Below are 6,703 nucleotides of genomic sequence, written 5' to 3' on the forward strand. Positions count from 1 at the left end.
GATGCTCACGAGTAGTTTGGTTACAAAATACGCAAGAATGCGCATTTTGGCCGAAACTACGACTCGTCACTGAGCCTAGATAACGTGGTAATCAGTAGGTATAGTCACTACGGACTATAACCATCGTGATCACGCTCACGTTATGAAGTTCCAATGAACTTCGTGTTGACCATAAGCTGGTCACACAGAAAGTCAAACAAAACTGTGACTTTCGGACTCGAAAAGCGAATAAAAGAACGAAAGAACACTTATGAAGGGTCCCCGAATGCTAATCTAGATCAAAATGGCTCAGGTATGAAACAAAGGTTCCAACTTAGAGCTTTTGATCAGATTTTTGTGGGTTTTAACCAAAAGGGGGGGTATTTATAGGAAAAGTAAAGCCGTTAGGATCGTTTCTTGAATATCGTGCCACGATCCAAGCCATACACTTGTCAAGATGTTATGGTGGCTTAATGTGACCCTTAGCTCCTGAGATGGTGAAAGGGTATTGCCCCTTTGGGATGTTTGAAAGGCCAATCTTAGCAAGAAAACAAACTTTCTGTTACTGAAGGGGCCATGCGGCCCACATCAGGATTAGACAAAACTCAGGCGGGCCGCCTGGCTATGTCTGATCTGCACAAAGTTTCAGAATTGGCAGTTTTGGTCCCTGTTGCATTTTTAAGCCATTTCCGACACTTCTAAGGCCCGTAAAGCCAATTTTAAGGCCCTAAAATGATGCCTAAACATTGTGGACAAGAAAAATGCTCAAAAATATGTCGGATGTTGGTTCGTTTGGCCATACGAATGCGATGTTCGGTTAATTACGACGGAATGCGCATAAGCGCGAAAAACGATCCAAAATGCATGACGAATAGATCTTTCTCATGCCAAACACTAAGGCATAATATAAGGATGCTTAGATAAATTTTTGGACGTCCGGATGTATTCAGAACGTAGGTTATGCGCGAAAGTGCAAACTTATGCACTTTTTGACACTTTTAGTCCCTGAATGATCCAAAAGTTTGTTTTAGCATACCCAACCCTTCAAAGCCTATTTCTAAGCTAAGTAAAGGATATTTATGGTATGTTTAACTTATGGACATGTTCCGAAATGTTCGTTACAGTTCAAATTGGCATACTTTCGCAGTTTGTCAAGTTTAGTCCCTGTAAGCGAATTAACTTGTTTTTGCCATACCAAAGCCTTCAAAACTTATTTCTAAGTTATGTAAAGGTTATTTAAGGTATTTTAAGTATATGATGGTCTTCCGGAGTATTTGTCGCATTAAACTGAGTACGTTTACGCACTAGTTTGCGTATAATTCACCAGAATAGTGTTGTAGGGTTTGAAATTGAACAAGAACTGATATGTGCAAAAGATACACATATTTATACAAGATCCCAAGTATGAAATACAATATTTCATCGGCTTGGTATTTGTTTGATGGTCGCGGTGACACAGGTGTCACATTATGATACATTATTCTTTTTTATATTGCCTTTATTAATATGTATAACCTAACATTTTATTAAACTTGATTATTCTTATTATATGTATAACCTTACATTTTAGTGTGTTCATAAATAGTTTGATAACTATATGTAAATAAATAGTTTTTTCTAACTAATGCGATGTTTTAAGTTTTAGATTGTCAATAAATTTTTGGGTTATTGGATTTTAATAATCCTAAGTTTCACCAGTTGGCCGATAATAATCCCAACTTTAAAAATTCCCTCCAATAATCCCAACTTGTAAAAGTTTGGCCGCCATTGATCCTTTTCAAACATATAAGAATTTGGTCTCCTCAATAGATTCAATTACATCTAGAGACTCCTTAATTGATTTAAGTACATCTATGTTAGAAAAGGATCAGTGGTGGCCAAACTTTTACAAGTTGGGATTATCGGAGAGAATTTTTAAAGTTGGGATTATTATCGGCCAAATGGTGAAACTTAGGATTATTAAAATCCAATAACCCTAATTTTTTTTCAATGTTATTATGTTATGTTTAGACAAATCAAAAAATATTTGAAATTTTATAAACCGGATTTTGTTAGTTCTACATGTTTGATTATTTATATTGAGTAAATGGTAATATTTCTTTTTTACTATATTTAATGCATTGTCTAAATAACTACCATATTCAGTTATGTATATTTTTGAAAATTTGAAATTTGAAATTTGAAATATGTTTATTTATGGTCGATTTTTAAATCAATTTCAATCATTCTTTAATTTGTAATTATCATCTATTAACTTCCTAATTTAACAACCTTATCACTTAAATTTATTTTATTTTATTTGTTTATTGTCCAATATAAAAAAAACATTTATTATGGTGGTAATATAATTATTGTGAAAATTAAGACCAATAAAGTTAGTATGTTACTGAATTTTTATTTTAAAGCTTAGATGTTATATTATATGAAACTCAATTTTATTGAATTTTTAGTTATTTGCATTTTTGAAATTTTGATTTTGAAATCTTGTTATTAATGGAGATATTTATACCAATTTCAATCATTCTTTAATTTGTAATTATCAGCTATTAACTTCTAAAAGATTTTATTATTGTGGTAATATAACTTGTAAGATCAATCAAGTTCTTATTTTATTAACTTTTATTTTTGAAGCATACATATTATATTCTTTGACACTCGTTTTTATTAACTATTCAGTTATGTGTATTTTTAAAATCTGAAATGTGTTTATTTATAACAGATTTCTAAATCAATTTTAGTCATTCTTTAATTTGTAATTATCATTTATTAACATCCTAACTTAGCAACTTTAAGACCAATTAAATTATTATTTTACTAACTTTTAATTTTACAACATATATTTATGTTATATGAAACTCATTTCTATTAAATATCCAGTTATGTATATTTTTGAAATTTTAAAATTTTGAAACACAATAATTTGGGTTATGCGTTTATTGGTGATATTTGCTTTTAATATTATTTATACAAATATGTAAATAGATTTATGTTAATAGTAAACCCTAACATTTATAAGGTGTCGTGTTTATAGTGAATAGATATGACTTAATATTTTTAATATAAGGCATAAATAATCGGTTAAACAATACTAAATTTCCAAAATAAATAAAAACTACTTCTCACTAAAATTAAAACTTTAAAGATATTACTTATTTACCAATGATTTTCATATTTAATTAAGATTTCATTTCTGGAATATATATATTTTACATAATATAATGATACTAATTAATCTATTTCTTAAAATGTATTATTTAGTATATAATGAACTTCAAAACATTTTTTTACATATTGAGTGAGGAGAACACAACTATTTATAAGTGTATTGTTTAGTTTATTGTGTGTTTGATTCTGTTTATTAATTTTTGTGAAGATAATGGAGTGTTTAGTTTGATGAGTGTGTTTGTTGTAAGCCCACATTCCTGTTGTTATTGTTTGAACCCGTGGCTGATTCTTAAGAGAAAGGTAGTGATTATGAATGATATGTGTGATTGTGTGTTGCAGGAGAGTGTTAGGTCCATTGAGAGTGTGCCACGTTAACAAGTTTCCTATCTTTAGAAGCAAACACGTGTTGATAAGGTGAATTTGAAATAGACACGTGCAAACCTTTAAGACCAAGTTAATTATTTGAAGAAACAACCAGATGATTAATGTTAGAGCTATACCTTAGATTAAGAGTTTCTTTTTTTAATGTATTTAAATTTATGTGAATCTATGTCTGTATATGTTACATCTATGATGACAATGGGCTTGTTATTGATGTTGTCGTATGGCATGACAGAGAAGTGTGGAGGGTGGCTCTTAACACACATAGTCTTGAGGATAAACTCAGTATTTGAAGCAACAGACGTGTGTTCTTAAGGTATAAAGTGCAAGTTCCATTGTCCTAAAAGCGGTTGAAAAGGAAACAACAAAGTTCAATGGAACAACAATAAAAGAATTTGAGGGATTATTATTTTGGTTCTATTAGGTCTGAAGAGTTAATGCACATTTCTGATCAAAAGCATTATTTAAAGAATGATGACATGGTTGATGATATGAATGAGGATATGTTGTGTCAGGAATGAAAATGCAGAAGTTGGGGAGGAAATAGGTGACTTAATTACAAGCTTGATGATCAGGTGGAATTCTTTAAGCTTCATAACAGTTTATTCGTTATACTATTTTGGTCACTGTTGTAAACTAATATGACTGGTGGAACAATAATGGTAGTTGTTGGAGTCGGGTTAAAACAAATGAAAAGCCAGACAACGCGTAGCCAACTCAGCCACCTACGAAGACACATGTATTAGATTTTCATGTGCACGAGGTATAAACTCAAAGTCATCAACTTAAGTAGTTATTTAGTTTGTATATATATTAAGGTACCATCTTTAGCTCTCTCAACGTGTGTGTGTTTATACCTATGAATATATTGCTAAATAATACATTGTTTTTCTTGACGGGTAAAGGTTAAGCACTTGGTGATGGTCGGGGCCATGATGTTCTTATGCGAGCTCGGGTAAGTATTATGATTATCTCTCAAGAATTTATGAATCTAAATTATGTTAAGTTGATCTTTGTTAGCATCACGATTTACTTGTATTTTGACAATATAGACAAAGTTGCAAATAATTGTACTTCTATTGGCTGCAATTTGTCTTTTGTTTAACAAGATTTACGTGCCATGTTGTTGTAGGAACAGAGGATTTAGCTACCAACTATGATGTTATGTAGGTCGTCAAGGCATATGAATGTTTATGATCTTTTAACAATTTTATAATTATATAAGCTCATTTAGGCCTTAGTTAGAGAGGCATTTGAGTTTAAAAAAATGAGTTTTTTTTTTTGGCATTTAAATGTTGGTTTATGAAGTTCGAGCACATAATCAACATTAGTTACATGATATTTTTAAGTGTTAGTTTTATATTCTTAACTTATACTAAATATGTCATTTTAGCTCATGTCATTTACATTTACATATTTCAGTTCAGACCACTTGAAAGCATTTGCACCGTGGCTAAATCAGTATGGTGGCAAGTGTGTGCTTGGCTCAAGTTGCTAGTACATTCTCAGTTTGAGTTTGTAGATAAGATTTTGTAGTTCAGATTTTGATGTTTTGTTGTGAATTGGAGATGTCCCTGAAAAAGAAAAAGGTAATTCATGTAGTTTTCATGATGGCGATGTGGTGGTTGTGGTCAAGGAGGAATGACAAGGTTTATAAAGGGTGGAATACGAATGATATGAAGATTGTTCAAGACATCATGGAGTCAACGCTCTGGTAGGTGCTTAATAGATCGAGAATTGTGGTTGTTAACGCAACGAACTGGTCCTTCTTCAATATAGATGAGTTTGGTTAGGGTGTTTGGCTAGATTCGGGGGGCTGCTGGCTTATGTTCTCATGGGTGTCATTAATTTATGTTTTTGCTCTTGCTATATTGAGCTGGCTAGCAACTTGGTAGGCCATGTCTGGTTGTTTTGGGGTGATTAATAAAGAAGCCTTGGTTATTAAAAAATTCACGTCTAATCACTTTCCTTAACTAACAATTTGGTATGTTTTCTGAGTTTTAACTCTTTTTTTAAGCTTTTTTTTATTTTTCTCATTTTTCCTTCTTTTTTAATTAGATGTAATTGTTATAATAAACCGGACCAAAATGGTAATTTTTACAATGATCTATCCGAACATGAACCCGTTCTATAAAAAATTATTACAATTCTATTTTATTTTATAAGAAGCTTTGGTTCGTCCTTAAGAACAACGTGCTACATATGTTAAACAAGAAGTTGGGGCTCCAGTAATTTAAGATTATTTTAATGATCATGTGAATGAATATGATCAATTTTGTTTTCTTAGTCTTATATTCATAAGTATTTTTAATTTTGAGAACACTTTTAATTAATATAACTTATTTATCACGCACTGTTCATTTTTAATATATATATATATAGTTGAGATTTAAAAAATTAAATATCCGAACCCGTGAGTTTTCATATAATGATAACCTAGTAGTTTACAAATAGTATATTTGTTGTTGATTGAAGCTAATTTTAAGATCTTGAGACACTATGCATGAATAACCTTTACTTTTCTTTATATAAAGAAATTTTAACCTTTATTAAGTTATATAAAAAAAGTTACAAATTAAACATACTTTTATAACTTTAACTTTATGAATCACGCATCTACAGTTTTTACCTTTATATCATCTAATTAAAATATAAAGTTAAATATTAACGATAGAATGAATTACGATGAAAAGTATTACGTCATATGAGGAGACATGAGGAGACAGGATACCAGCCGTTTTCATGTTAGCTTCCTACAAATGAATGAGGATTTTAAGACCATCCGGTATGGTTTGGATAGTCCCCAAAGGGAACATGCGCCACGTAGGTGCCAACTCAGCAATGGTGAAGGACCATCCCCTTGGGGACTACCCACATAATATAATATATAATATTTAATAAAGAGGAGAGAGAGAAGTCAGAGGGGAGCGAGGGAGGGGGCCCACCATTTTGCATCGTCGCCTCCGTCTTGCAGATGCCGGGAGTGACGTGATGCAGCCTAGGGGGGTGGTGTGGGACACCGAGGACGAGCCGGGACGGGGGAGACGACCCCCATACCACACGGTCTAATAATGTTATTCTAGTTAACTATTAACCCAAAATCAAAGTCTCTTTCTGTTGGTTTTTTCTATCAGCACAAAGAATAAATTTATAAAATACATAAGCTGATCATAATAAA

At 31.7% G+C, this 6,703-nt stretch overlaps 1 long non-coding RNA gene across 1 annotated transcript; it reads left to right on the forward strand.

Moving 5' to 3' along the window:
- Positions 1-3,679: 3,679 nt before the first annotated feature.
- LOC110922696 lies at positions 3,680-5,462 on the forward strand. Its single transcript, XR_002583381.2, has 4 exons — positions 3,680-4,100; positions 4,192-4,288; positions 4,431-4,480; positions 4,948-5,462. It is a non-coding gene; the product is annotated as an uncharacterized LOC110922696 (long non-coding RNA).
- Positions 5,463-6,703: the final 1,241 nt, after the last annotated feature.

This window comes from Helianthus annuus, chromosome 17 (assembly GCF_002127325.2).
Source record: "Helianthus annuus cultivar XRQ/B chromosome 17, HanXRQr2.0-SUNRISE, whole genome shotgun sequence".
Lineage (NCBI taxonomy): Eukaryota > Viridiplantae > Streptophyta > Magnoliopsida > Asterales > Asteraceae > Helianthus > Helianthus annuus.